General features: G+C 37.7%; 1 pseudogene; it reads left to right on the plus strand.

Annotated features, from left to right (window-relative positions):
* The first annotated feature begins 9,877 nt into the window (after positions 1-9,877).
* On the plus strand, positions 9,878-13,579 carry LOC119036905 (tigger transposable element-derived protein 1-like; annotated as a pseudogene).
* Positions 13,580-15,965: the final 2,386 nt, after the last annotated feature.

Raw genomic sequence — 15,965 nt, forward strand, 5'->3', positions numbered from 1 at the left:
CTAAGCAAAAGAAGTCAGAAAAAGTCAACCGTATATGAGAATATGAGGATTCACTGATATGTGGAACACAGAACTGAAAGCAACAAATGAACCAACAAGATAAATAAACAAACAACAACTCATAGACACAGACAACATCATGGTGGTTACTAGAGGGGAGGGGGTTCAGTGGTGGTAAAGAGTAAATGGGGTCAACTGTATGATGATGGAAAAAGATTTGACTTTGGGTGGTGGACAGACAACGCAATGTACAAATTATGTATTGTAGAATTGTACACGGAAACCTATATAATTTTTTTAACTAATGTCACCTCAATAAATTTAATTTTTTAAAAAAGCAAAAAGCAAAACAAAACACAACTGGAAAAAACAATGAAGCAAGCTGCCAGGAATTGCATTGCGAGCACAGGATCTACTAAAAAATTCAACAGCACTCAGTGTCCTCTGGAGACTGGAAGATGCCCAGCAGTTATTAATATGACCAAGAGCAAACAGCCATGTACATCATAAACAAAGACATAATAATTCTTACTTCAAGTGCTATCTTTACTCTCTCAACGTTCATGATTATTGTAGTATCCATCATTCTTTCTTAGCATGAAAATTTATCCTAAACGTCTCAGGTAGCATAAGTCTACATTTTATTTAATTTGCTGCTTTAAAGACTGTCAGTTTAATTCTATTTATGACTGTCAAGAGAAAAAGAATGAAAAAATAATCCCTATGTGTAAATTTAGTCAATAATTTTCTGAGGCCACTTGATATTTTCATTTAAGAATGGTGCTCCTGTCACGGCTTTGTCATTGTTATTTGTAACTTATGTAATGCTTTTCATCTTGAGCAATAAATAACTTTTATTGTCATATAAGAACTTAAAATTAGTTCAATTAATACAACTTTAATTCATGTTAATGATCAGAAGTATAGATACATTTTTAAATAAAATTATTTTGACTGATAAAATTGATATGACATTTTGCCTTGGAGTTAGAATATGATGCCATTTCTTTTTCAAGGGCCCTCCAAAATTCTCAACTGATCTGAATATGACTTAAATATTGAATATAATCCTGATGGCATGAATATACAGATATGAAAAAGCAAACAGTGGACTTCCTTTGGCATATTAGAGAGAAGAGATTAATTTTAAATAAAAACAGAAGACTAAATAAATGAGCCAAGGAAAACAATCGCTAATATTCATGCTAGTGTACCAACCTCAAAATTTTCCATATATCTTTTTTTCACTACAAACTCAGTAGATACTACTAAAATATTCTCAACATAGCAGTCCCTCGCCATTGTAGTTGAGACCAGAACCAGAGTTTTTACTATGGGTTTCTACACCAGGACATTACTTTAGGTACCTATTTCTAGCAATCAATCACTTCCCAGAAGAGCTTCATGCAAAATCGTGATGTTGTAGAGGAATCCTCAGAACTTTTCTATTTACTTCTATGTGACAGATCTGCTCCTCTGAAATGCACCCGACTGTCTCTTTATGTCAACTATCAACCAATAAATCTACTTAGTTCAATCCATTGTTATGATTGACATGCATTGGGTCTTACTTATCCACACCAGTCTCTGCTAGTCACCAGCCAAATTAACTGCTCCTAAGTTCTACTCAAGTGATTTATATTATATACCACTCTAATTGTCCTATTCATTTTCCTGATAAAGGAATGACTACTACATCTCTTCAAGACATATGTTTATACTATTAGAAATTGTTAAGGCTTGGGAGAAAGTTCTGGTTTGCCAGAGGAGATATTTTATGGTGGGAAGAAGGACTGTTAGTTTGAGTCCTCCAGGAATCAGATGCCAAGGAGTTAGAAGTAGAAGATGTTTATTGGGGACCATGCCTGTGAAAAATAAAGGGGAGAACAGGAGTAGTCAAGAACCTTGACATTGATGAAGGCCTGACACTTGTTCAAGAAGGGGGAAGAAGGAGTATTGAGTAGAAAGAGTCCGACTCTGGGGTGCACCTCTGAGAATGTCTAGGGCAGCCCAATGCAAAATTCAGCATGAAGATTGGGCAGAACTGGCCGGGCCCCAGCCACTCCACTGTACTTGGTCATTGGCCAGAAGCTGCCAAAGAAGCTGTCCTTGACCTGAATGAACAGCAATGATAGATCCCCAAGGCACTGTGGCTAAAGGCCATCAGCTAGATGTGCTCCTTTTAGAGAATTCTTACCTGAGAGATAGGGTAAGTCCCTTCTGAAGGAAGGGACTGCTGCAAATTCCTCACTTATAACTACATACATTTTAAATCTGCCATTCTCTAAGCACGTATTTCTTTCAGTATGAAGTTGCTTTTTAAAATTTATATGTATTGGTCTACTATTTCATTTCTGCATTTTTGCTTAAGTTTTGACAGTATAAAATGAATTTATTCTTATCCTTGTGGTTTTGCTTTTAATTTTATTTAGTTCTGCAACTTATTTACTTCTCTCCTTTTGTTCATTAATTATTTTATATTAAGTAGGCAGTTCATTGCATACATACACATTGTTACGTACTTGAATAGGAAATAATATGCACTTTGGAGAAAAATCAAAGTGTACCCCACTTTTATCTGTAGTCTAAGGCCCAACTAAAGGGATCCTTCATTGATTTTTTCTACAAATCTATATGCTTCTAGCACATGCTGTGATCTCCCAGCTATACTGCAAAACATGCCTACAATACTTATATTGCTTCATATACTATATTTTGAAACCCAACTAAAATGAGAAGCCTTTCTGCATGATTTTACATATCTTAGTTCAAAGGTTTCTAGGTGACTGAAACTCATTCTTATAGAGCAGTTATAACAAAATATTGCACACACAGCCGTGGTTGGCATGTTTTATCCAATAAAAATGCTGTTGCACTCCTATAATTGCACTGCTTGATTGGCAGTGCTTGTGTCTATTACATTTCCAATTCCTGATGGTGATGTTTGACTAATAGCATGTGACATGGATGGCTTATATTTGAATTTTAAAAACTATAGATAAGAAAATGTAAATTAGAATCTTAAAGTGTTAAGACAATTTAGGCAAACAGAATAATGAGAAATGCCTGCTAAATATATCTATTCTTCCGGTGCCTTAGGTCTTCAAAATAACTCTGCACTAAGAAAGAGCTGCAGCTATTTCTGTTTAGTGCTCAGCAGGGAATAATATGGCCAGGAGTGGCAGAATTGGAGACAGGATGCTGGGTGCAAGCTGATTGACCAGCCTCCTGCCCAGATGGGGTTCTGACTGACTATAATGACTTCAGGCCCTTAGATTCCTTCTTCCCTGTTTAACCTGCTTATTTTCATGACAAGCTTTCTATGAAAGCAGAGAAGAATTGCACATAGGATATAAGACAGAAATGAAAGAAGGGAGGAAAGATAAAAGATAGGTTGGCAGACACACAAATTGAATATAAAAAGAGGATGGCAAAATGGAGAGCAGACTGAACCCACTGTGAAAAGAGTCATGAAAGAGCCGTACCTTCAAGATCAGTTTTGGCCTCTGAGAAGTAATGAATTACATTCACATCAACACTCTACCATTAAACATCTTGGGGAAGTTACCTTTCTTTACTGTGCTTAATATTGAATCTAGTTGTTGTTTAAATTATACATAATAATACATGTCATATGCCTGGAACATTTCGTGGTATAGGAAAAGCAGTCTATAAATATAATCTACTATTAAGCACAAAAATGATAAAGGCACAGTAGGAAATACGGTTCAAAATTCTGGGGAAGGGAGCTTCACTCTATACAAGAGTACAGTGCTTCTTCCTCATTCTTACATCGGAGTGCACACACACACAAATGGTACTACTTATATGGCTCCCTATAGTAAACTGGAGGAAACCCAGAGCCCCAGGCAAGGTGGCTGGCAGACTTCGACAACGGTCCCAGCGGTGCAGCCACCCCCAGCCTTCTGTGGATGCTCTGAGGCTGAAGGCTAAGCGTTCCCTGAGACACCAGTGTGCCGTGGCCCATCAGCTGGGAAGCTCTGCAGTAACATCAGCTGAAAAGCTGAGTCACTCAGCTCTTTGCCATCTGGAAATGCATGCAACTGGAAGTTATAGAAACCCTCAGGCAGTAAGAATTCTAATGTGGACAGGGTAGGTCTTGTTTTAATAGCTCAACCGTACCCTCAGATACCCTCTTCCCCATGTTTTCTATCTCTTCTCACCAACACAGACTTAACACCTGATTTCAAGTTGCCATGGACACCAGCCTGGATGATTTCTATAGCTTCTGACAGAGCTCCCTGCGCCTGCCTCTGTTTCCCTCCAGTCTGTAGTTACTACAGCAGCCAGGGGGTTATTTTATGACTAAGATTATGTGCTGTCTTCCCTTACCCCTAGGAGGAAAGCCAGTTGTTTACTCCTGTGCAAAGGCACACAGGATCAGCCCCTCTCCGAACTTATCTCCACTGTTCCCAAACATGAAATGTACTCTTTACGCTTTTTATTTTGATTGCTTTTACCCCCAAACACCATCTATTGATCCAGATACTTCTGTCTCACTACTGACAGTTTGCAATGGTTAGTTTCGTGTGTTGACCTGGCCAAGCTATGGTGCTCAGTTGTCTGATCAAACATCCATTAAATGTGGCTGTGATAATATCATTTAGATGCAATTAATGTTGAAATCATTAGACACTGAGGAAGGAGAATTCCTGTTCACAATAAGGGTGAGTCTCATCTTATCAGTCAAAGGAGAAAAGGCTGGAGTTCCTTGAAGAGGAAGCAGTTCCCCCTCTAGACTGCCCTGGGACTCAAGACATCAACATCAACTCTTTTTAAAAAATTTACTGGGGAGACATGGGTCTACAGGATGGTACAGACACTGTGGAAAACAGTATGGCAGTTCCTCAAGATATTAGGAATAGGGCTACCAAATGGCCCAGCCATCCCTCCTCTGGGCATTTACCTGAAACACTGAAAACCATTTATTCACTAAGATAAGGTATATGCACCTCTACATTCATTGCAGCACTATTCATGGTTTCCAAGCCATAGAAACAACCAAAGTGTCCCGCGATAGCTGATTGGATAAAGAAGATGTGGGGCATACACACCATGAAATACGACTCAGCCATACAAAACGATGAACTACTGCCATGTGTGACCATGAGGATTCTTGGAATTTCCAGCCTCCCCCCTGCCCTGCAAACTTCTGACTTGCCAGCTGCTGCAGTTGTGCCAGGCGATTCCCCAAAACAAAGCTCTCTCTGTCCCCGTGAATACCACCTGTTGCTTCTGCTTCTCTGCAGAATATTAATTCACATTTACACCACACACCACTGGAGCACTTTATCCCCCTCCTCTGTTTTATCTCTGTCTGTATTTTGTCTGTCCTCCCCCACTAGAATACAAACTACATTTAGGTGAGATTTTTCTCCCCACAGCTTTAGAATAGTGCCTGACATGTGGCTAGTTCTCAGTAAGTGTGTGTTGAACAAAAATAAAGTAAATCACAATGTACTTTTGCTCCTAGCCCTTCAATACCTTCCCCATACAAGGTGACTGAGATGCATGAGATGACAGTGAGGAAGTGAAATGGAAAAGAGGAAGAGAAATTCAGAGAATGGACAGACGTGCCAACAACATTCAGGGGCATGCAGAGGGTAGTAAACTCAAAATAAAAGGTTGTCATGTGTGATCCAGAAAGGAGGCATTTTGCAGACAAAAAAAAGTGGGAAGGTACAGACATTTGGAGAAGTTTTATTAAAAATGAAAAGAAATGACTTTAGAAACTAAATAGGCTTAAAAAGCTAGTTTTGAAAATATATAAATTGAGGTGGTAAAAATTTATAAAAGCGTAGGGAACCTGACTTTTCTTGCTACTTAGCTGTGTGACCCTATGCAATGCATTTAGCATTTCAACATTTCCCTCAGCTCTACCAGGAGCACTGTGATCCGTGCTTTACTTCCCTGGCACAGGCCCCCGCCCCCCTCCAAGCCTGGGTCAGATAACAAATGTGAAAATATAAAAAAAATTAATATGTAAAACTACACATAATTTTTATAAGAATGCTCATAAAAATAATGATGATAAGATAATAATTTTGACAGGTTATATATTAACTCCTGAATATAAAATAACCAAAAATCAAAATTAAAAAAAATGATCAAGGTAAAAAGTCAAGGTAGTGATGAAATGGCACAACATGGAGAGCAGGACTTTGAGGCTCCACTTAGTTTCTCAGAGAGGGAGGGAGACAGGCAGAGAACTTCCTCTGAATGCCTGGAAAAACCGGAATTTTTTAGTACTTTGGAGAAAATTGGAAAGAAAACTGCAAGTCTAGCCTCTCGCTCTGACACTTACAAATGTGCATTATTAGTGTTATTGCACAATTGTTTCCCCTAGAGATGTGTTTCAAGGGAGCAGTGTTATCTTAAATGTATTATTTGGCTGCCACAATCTTGAGGTGAACTTGACTGGAATCGGGCTGTCCAGCATAGTATCATTAGTCTCCTAAAACGGCAAAATTTCTCTTCACTTTTTCAAACTGAACTATGATCATGATTTTGGACAAACTGCACAGAATTGATAACTTGATGCTGAGTATAAACTCTGTACTGCTTTTGAGTTGTTTAGAAGGAGTCCAAAAGCACTGACAAATATTACAAATCACAGTAAGTACGTGAAAGAAAAATGTGGAACAGTGAAATGTTGGTGAGACAAAGATGGGGAGAGGAAATACCTTGTTCATGGTTTTGGAGAAATGTAAAGGTTGGTTTCATGATGACAGAAAATTCAGACTCTATTCCTGTTTGATGTTTAATATACTAAAGTGACCATTAGACATTTTGTTAGTAAAGATTTTGTACTAAATCAAATGTGCCCCTTTCTATTTAATATCAGCAACCTGTATCTTAAGTCTGGTTCATAAATTTATCGAATCTTAACTATAGTTTACAAATCTATCGATAAATATTTATTATAATTTTTCTTGTGTATTTAGGGCCTTGAAGGCCTTTTGTGAGACAAATATTACTATTTGGCTAGAGAAGCAAGCACTGCATACAGATAACCTCGATCTTGCATGACCATGTTTGCACCCCAAACTAGACACACAATATAATAAAATGTTTGCAGCTGACACTAAGTGTCATAGAATGTGGACCTGGGAATGGGTCATACCCTACCTCCACTAGGGCTAAGATCTTCTTAGACTGTTCACATGGAGATTTGTGCCTTTGTGAGCTAAAATCACTACAGTTACTGAACATTTCCTTTGGAGTAGAACATTCCAATGGTGGAATATGTATGTTTGGGATGGAAACTCACAATCGGGGGGGATAGTTCTTGGATTTAGGAAAATGCTTGCTATGTCTATGACTAGACATTGACACATGTACTGAAGGTGCCACAACACCCAACAAGTTTCCACATAGAAAAGAAAAGAACAGAAATAAGAGTATGCAGGTGAGTGGACATTATATATTAATAACACCTGTGAAAGCATGTGCTGGAATGAGAACTTGAATACCTACACCTTCCATTCTCATGAAAACAGAATATTTAGATTCAGCTTAGAAGGTCCTTCTGTACTACTGCACCCTAAATGTTTGACATGACACTAACCTCCAACTACTGCACCATTGGAAGAAGAGTTGTCCCAAGGTTATATTCAGGGGCAAAGTGCCATATCCATGGTCATCAAAGTTGGATGCTGAAAGAAAGAAGGGCCACTGGAGAAAATGAGTAGGTGAGAAAGATTGGATTTGGGGGAATATCATACATTTGGATACAAAAAGGTAGCCATCTACAATGGCAATATACACACAGGAGGAGATTTCCTGTGTATTATTTCCAACTCTCAGGAATAATTTTGTGGCTAGAGTTTTGATAAGAGGTCACATCTGGAAATAAAGTGTCATGAAAAGCCTTTTGTGAATTCACATGAGGGAGTAGGTAGGAAAGATGAGAGGGGGACAGAACTTGTCCAATGGGTAAGTAAATATTTTCCCACTGAAAGTCTCAAAGGGAAGACTAGAGATTTTTAAAAAAAGCCCTGCTTGTAGCTCAGTATTGCCTCCCTATAAAATCTCTCCCTCTCTCCTTCCTCCCCTTCCCCTCTAAAGATAAATTTAAAAAAAACACATATATATCTTATATTTAAAAAAAAAATAAGCACCCACAATATATACAAATATATTTGCTTAAAAGAAAAAGCAATTTTAGAGAAAGGGTCCCTGCATTTGAAAGAGCAGTAAAGAGAGCATTAGAAGGTTTCCAGCTTTTTAGAATTCTCCTGTGTCACCTACATGTGTGTTCAGAAAGGAGTTACAGCTGAATTGTAATTTCAGTTCTAATATCAAGCTTAATTTCAGCACTATTGTCACAGTTCTCAAATATTTGTTTCATCAGGACCCTTAAGCCTGCCGAGGCACACTTAAAATGATGCTGAATTTCTTTGTTTCTGTCAAGCTGTGGAAAACACCTTTCAAGTTCGTTGGGTCAAACGTGATGAGCACGGCTAATGCCTGAGAAGCAAGTCAACAGTATTCTCAGCATTAAGCCAAAACAGCACAACAGACCTTTTTTTTTTTTTAGCTTCCTTAAGATGTCCTTAAAGTGTGACAGGCGTAACAGATATAGAATAAGGACTAGAGCAATCCCACAGAATAGATAAACCACTTTTGAAATAAAGAGAACAACTTTAGTTTTTATATTTTTGAGGGCAAAAGAAAAAGAAATTGCAAGAAAGTATGACAAGTCATACTTAAAAATATAATAGTCTGTAGGCTAAATTCATTCTAGGAAATTTTTATTAAAGATGTTTTATAGATCCTTAGTTAACCCATAGACTAACATAGTTTTTGTCCTACTACAGTAAAATTTCAGGCATTCAGGCACTGAAGCTTTAATGAGGGCAATATAATTATGGCAGAAATGTTATTGCCAAAAATGTGGCGACCCTTCATTTGGGTATGGCTGTCACCGAGCCGTGATTTTGCAGTCACAGACTACGCATCTGGATTCCCTTTGACTGTAAGTGTGACTATGTGATGTAGTTCTATATATACTTGCCTTGTTTCTTCTACTGTGTGTCTGGAATAGTGAGTATGTGGCTAGGATATTCAACAACCATCTCGGTGTTAATGGAAAAACTAACAGAGGAGAAAATGGGTTTTACTGGCATAGAAGGAGAGGTTCAAAGTATGTGTGGATGAGACCACCCAGGGAGAGTTTATAGGGTGAACATGGTGCTGGTTTAAGAACAGAAGTTTGAGCTGCACCAAAATGTATAAGAGAGAAGAAGGAGGTGTAAGAAGAGCACTCAAATAACTTACAAATGAATAGCAAAAGCCCTTAAAGAGAGAAGAACTTGCCAGAAAAGTAGAAAATGTGGTAGAGTTAAAAACCAGAGTTTTAAGAGGGCAATCAATATGCGTATTACCACCCCAAGGTACCCATTTATTTTGAAACTTACCAATTTTTGGAATGACATCTTCCCATGGAAGAACATCTTCCAATGTGCGGTGAGGGCAGAGTCCTGACTATTCAGATAAGGAAAGAGAAGTAAGGAAATGCACTGCCTGCCCTGGCTGGTGTGGCTCAGTGGACTGCACGCTGGCCTGTGAATCGAAGGAAATGCCCTACCACAAAGGAGACGACTCTATGGAAGATTGAATGGGAAGGGAGAAGTGGGGGCTTGTACAGAAGGCAATACTATACAAGTATAAACCCTGGGTCAAAGGGAGGGGATATTATTGGTTAAAGGAATAGAGGAAGGAGTGAGAGGGGCAGGGCTGGGTAGTTCAGTCTGGCCCTGGAGGTAGTAGGAGTTGAGATTAAAAGTGCTGGTGAAGGAACTAAATTTGAAGAGGAAAGGGAGATATCTGTTTCCCTGGGTGAAAGGAATGAAAGATGACGGCAGATATTGGCAAGTCTCAGTTAGAAGGAGGCATGTCCACACATAGTCCTCCTCCAGCCTTGATGTAGTGAAGTTTGAAAGGCAGATTAGAGGACTTTGGTAATCAGTCAATTAGCAATTATTAATCTAGCATTTACTATATTCTAGGAACTTCAAGAAACACAGTAGCAAGTAAAATATTCATTGCTCGTCTCTCTCTTTATAAAGATTGTGAGGTAGTAGGAAATTTTACTAAATTTCAATTGACTGACAGGTTTTTTTTCAGGCAGTAGTCTTCCTGGCACGGGAAACAGGGCTCTTGATGGATCCTCTTTCCCTGATCAAACATCCTTCATATGGAAATACCCTCTTCTCTTGCAGATACTACAGCGGTCTGCTGAGTTCTTTACGGCACAGCCTTAACCAAGGTGAAGGTAAGTAATACAATCTGGTATAAGTTCCCATGTATCATTGGCAAGCTATTTCTGCTTGTCCCGTCTTCCAAAGAAGAGTGTTCTTTCATGAGGAAAGCATGTCATCTAATCCATTTCCCTCTTCCACAGTGCCTGGCAGGATATTGGGTATTTAGATAAGTAAATATAGTGCTATTTTAATGAGGATTTAAAATATATTGAAAGTAATTATAATATAATGGAATAATTATAATATTTTAGGTGTTTTTTCAATTGTCTTGTTTCTCATCTTTATATGATGCAGTTAGACAAACTCAATATTATCCAATGTCCCATTTTGAACAAGAAAAACATACATTTTGGCATCCACTTAAGTTATAAATAACATCTAAGGGTCAATGTTTTCCAGTTCCAAAGGAGACTTTATGAATTCTAGTAATTAACAGCATTTATCATATGCTTTACAGTTTACATACCATCATATTCTAAATCATTCAAAATCAGTTTTGTTAACAACCTGAGGATGATTTTTGGTTCAATGCTAGAGATATTTTCATAATGAAACTTTGCTGCCCCAATTTTCAGGGAGCAAAACCAAGGAAACACGCTTTCTAGAGTGTAGCCAATGGTTTGATGCTTCTAGGAACAAAGTTAACATAATAAAATCTAGAGGGAGGCCTGGGGAACACAAATGTCCTCAATGATTTCAGGAAAATTATAATCTAACTATTACTGCAATTAGATAGAAATTGACTTTTTAAAAAAATCCTTACTTGCAAACCTGCTTGTTGATTTGAGAGAGAGAGAGAGAGAGAGAGAGAGAGAGAGAGAAACTACGACCAGTTGCCTCTGTGTGCACCCGGGACCAGGCAGGGACAGAATCTGCAAACTTTTTGTATATGGGATGGTGCTCCAACCCACTGAACCATTCAGCCAGGGCAGAAACTGATTTGTAATGTTTCTTTCAAGTCCATGACTTCCTGCTAGCACATATTTTAATTACATTGTGATCATTTCAAAGAAAGAAAGAGTGGGTGACATCTACAATCTCCTTAAAAAACAAAACAAAAACAAGTGCTGATGTTTTCCTCTTAAGCCTACATAAAAAATAAAAATGAAGAATTTTTAAATCATGGTGGAAGCGGAAGTTTTTATTACAGTGTTCAGAATTTGAGTATTCATAGTTAAACTTAAAGGACGTAATTATAGTAATTAAATATGGAAGAGTGGGACATGTCCAGCATATTATGTCACATAGACAAATTAATAATTACCCAAGAACTTTAAATATGTGTTGAATTTTAACATATTTGAAACTGATGTCTACCTTTATATTAGCAGATATCATGTCTATCTTTATATTATGATATCAGAAGAAATCACTCAAATATTTCAAATTACTTCATAGATAAATAATATTTCATATTAGTATTATATTTTCCTGTTTGTATAAGATTTACCACTGATAATGCACTCACTTAGAAATAGACAAGAAACCTTTTCAGCATTGTTCTCCCAGAATGTTTAAAGTGTTCTAGCTGTGTGAATTACCATTGGGCAATATGGTACATATTGTACAATAGGGTACAATAGCCTCTAATTGTTTAAGTGACGTGAGTTGTACATCTCTCACTTTACATTAAAACCTAGAAATCATTAAGCTTCACGAGAAGGGCATGGTGAAAGCTGAGAAAGGCTGGAAGTTACACCTCTTGCACCAGTTAAACCAAGTTGTAAAAGCAAAGGAAAAGTTTTTGAGGCCAATGAAAAGTGCTCCTCCAGTGTACAGAGGAATAATAGCAAAGCAAAATAGCCTTGGGGCTGATGTGGACAAAGTTGAAGTGGTCTGGGAAGAAGATTAAAACAGTCACAACATCCCCTTAAGTTAAAGCCTAATGTGAAGTCGGGCCCTAAGTCTCTCAATTCTTTGAAGGCTGAGAGAGGAAGCTGTAGAGGAAAAGTATGAAGCTAGCAAAGGTTGGCTCATGAGGTTTAAGAAAAGCAGCCGCCTCCATAAACATTAAACATGAAAGATGAAGTAGCAAGTGCTGATGTAGAAGCTGCAGCAATTTATCCAGGTCTAGCTAGGAAGGGGGCTACACTAAACCATAGATTTTCAAGGGTAGACAAAACAGTCTTCTATCGGCAGAAGACAGCATTTAGGATGTTCATGGTTCTAGAGGAAAAGTCAATGGTAGGCTGACTCTTAGTGGCTAATGCAGCTGAGGACTTTCTGGTAAGGCCATGCTCATTTACTGTTCCAAAAGTCTCATGCCCTTAAAAATTATGTAAAATCTACTCTGTGTTTTATTAATGGAATGTAAAAGCCTAGATGGAAGCGCATCTTTTTACAGCATGATTTACTAAATATTTTAAGTCCACTGATGGGACAGCTGCTCAAAAAAAATTCCTTTCAAAATATGACTGCTTGTTGACAAGACATATGGCCCCCCAAGAGCTCCGATGGAGATATACAGTGAGATTAACATTGTTTGCCTGTCTGCTAACACAATATAACACAACACAACACAGCATCTATTCTGCAGCCTATGGACTGAGAAGTCATTTTGACTTTTATGTCTTATTTAGGAAATACATTTTGTAAACCTATGGCTGTCACAGATTGTGATTCCTCTGATGAATCTGGGGAAGTTGAACATCTTTTTGAAAGGATTCACCATTTGAGTTGCTATTAAAAACATTCATGATTCATGGGAAGAGGTCGAAATATCAACATTAACAGGGGTTTGAAAGAAGTTTGATTCTAATGTTCATGTATGCCTTAGAGGGTTTTAAGCCTTCGGTAAAGGAAGTAACTGTAGATGTGATGGAAATAGCAAGAGAACTGGAATTAGAAGCAGAGCCTGAAGGTTTGGTTGAATGGCTGCAATTTCAGGATGAAACTTAAAGGAATGAGGAGGGTTTTTTTCTTTTTTCCAATGGGTGAGCAAAGAGTGCGGTTTCTTGAGATGGAATGTACTCCTGGTGAAGATGCTACAAAGACTCTTGAAATGACAACAAAGGATTTAGAGTATTACATAGATTTAGACAATAAAGCAAAAGCAAGGTTTGAAAGGATTGATTCCAGTTTTGAAAGAAGTTCTGTGAATAAAATGTTGTCAAAAAGCATCACATACTACAGGGAACTGGTTATGAAAGAAAGAGTCAATTGCTACAGCAAACTTAATTTTGTCTTATTTTAGGAAATTGTCCCAGCCACCCCACCACCCTTCAGCAGCCACCACCCTGAGCAGTCAGTGACCATGAGCATCAAGGCAAGATGCTCCGCCAGCAAAGGCATAGATTCGCTGAAGGCTCAGGTGATGGTTAGCATTTTTTGGCAAGAAAGTGTTTTTTTTTAATCAAGATACATATATACACATATATACATATATATATACACACATATATATATATACACACACACATATATATATAACTTTTTTAGACATAATGCCTTGCAGAGTTAATAAACTATAGTATAGTATAAACATAACTTTTAATATACACTGGAAAACCAAAAAAGTCATGTGACTCACTAATGGTAATATTCAGTTTATTGCAGTGGTCTGAAATGAAAGTGAGCAAATGCTATTGGAAAAATGGTGCCGATAGACTTGTTCAATGAAGGGTTGCCACAAATCTTCAATTTTTTAAAAAATGCAATATCTGTGTAACACAATAAAATAAAGCACAATAAAAGGAAGTATGTACACTCAATTTGAAGAGTTTGTTGCCATCTCGAGCTATCGCATTAGGTGATTTGACTACAGCCCATAATTAACACACAAAGAAAGAAACTAATAAAAATCTGTGTCTTAATAAATCAGTACATCACTGTCAAAGAGCATATGGAGAACCACATTGATAAGGCCACTTGAATCAGAACAGGTTGAAATCTTTTTAAAAAATGAGTTGCCTAAAATTTGTCATCATTTATTATCTTTCTTGTCTGTGTAGAACAGACAACATGATGTATTTTAAAAAAGCAAGGATTTTTATTGTCAGAAATTAGGTTCAAATTCCATCTATATAACATACTAGTGTGAGACTAACAAAGTGATTACTTGTCATTGCACACTTTCCCAGGATGGCCTTTATGGCCCAGATGTGGTAATCAATTAGTAATTTACTTGCACACTACAATGATGATGCTGAACCTCACTGGTTCAGGGTGGTGCATGTGACCAAAGTGGAACCAATAGTTCTTCCTGGAGGTGGTATAGGCTTTGAGGAGAGAAATGTCCTTTCTTCATAAGTTAGAAGGATTACATGGTGGTAGCAATTTTGTCTCTGAGGGACAGAGCCAGGCAGCAGATAGAAATGCGTATCAGAATGAGAGCTAGAGACCTGACACGCTGTGAGTCCATGAACCCAGGTGGGGAAGAAATCCAGCCCCGAGAAAGCAGAACCAAGAGTGAGAAAGAGACCCATAGTAAAGAAATTCACACAAGATTAACTCCAAAGACAAGCGGATTTGATAACACTAAGACCTAAGTCACAGGGTGAGTCTAAGCCCCAGATTTTGCCACTTGTCCCCTGTAATTAGAATAGTGTCCCATTTACTCTCCAACGTGACCTGGTTTGGAATAGTTTCTCCCCACTCATAGCTCAGTATCTGTATCTTACCCACATTACCTGTATGGTCATCTTTTGCACCTAGGTTAGGCTTGAAGTAAAGGGCAGCCAGCAAAACTGTAAGGGAATTTAAGAAAGGATTAGGAGATGTATATTTTTGGATTTTCATTACTGTTATTAGTTTCCAAATGTAGAATAGGGACGATCTGGTATAAATTGAATAGAGCCAGCTTTTTAGTTTTTACGTTTATTGAAGCAGAATTAACAGAAGAGAGTATACTTAGCACTTGCCAAAATGGAATATAAATTGTACCCTTGATGGCCTCACACCAACATCATTGGGTTTTATGAGATCAGCGAAGTTCTGCAAGGAATTTGTTTGATAATATTTCATGTGCTAACATTTTCAAAGCTCTTGCTTAAAAATAAATTGCACGCATTTTTATATTTAAAACAATGCTACCCTTACTTACCTGTACTCTGGCATGCTTCCCAGAATAGGAAGGGCCTGCCTAACTGCTACGCAGGCATCCAGGTAAGGACACACCTGAATATTATAGCCCGCCAGGGTTGCCTGTATGGGTGTTTAAAGAAAAAAAAATCTCTGAATAATTACCCTAAAAAGCCATCTTACTGACTGAAAATTCACGTTTTCTATTAGTAGTTAAGATTCATATTTTTATTTTGGACTTAGGATATGGTAAACAACATATTGTTTTATGTAAATGATATTTCTTTATTGTGTAAGTCTTAGATTATTTGAGGAGAGAAAATATGTAGTTTTATTCTGGTACTTCAAGAGATGACGACCTAAATAAGGAAGGGATAAGTGGATATAAGTGCACTCACTGACTTCAAGGTCATTGCTGGCTGCTGGTGAACTGCATTGCCATGCTAGTCTCTGTGTGAGTCACTTTCAGAGGCTATCTCCTTCAAAACAGGTTTGTTACTTGTGAATGGTGAGTGTTCTTTGTCCAATTATGACACTAAAGCATTGAAAGACTTCCTATGATAATTAGACACTTTCTGTTCAATAGTCACAAATTATGAGAATCCTCATTTTCTTTTTTAGTTTTCCACTAGATTGCACAAGGACTGGTCTTCTTTTAAA

This window comes from Artibeus jamaicensis, unplaced genomic scaffold, assembly GCF_021234435.1.
Source record: "Artibeus jamaicensis isolate MK-2021 breed Jamaican fruit bat unplaced genomic scaffold, CSHL_Jam_final scaffold_833, whole genome shotgun sequence".
Taxonomy (NCBI): Eukaryota; Metazoa; Chordata; class Mammalia; order Chiroptera; family Phyllostomidae; genus Artibeus; species Artibeus jamaicensis.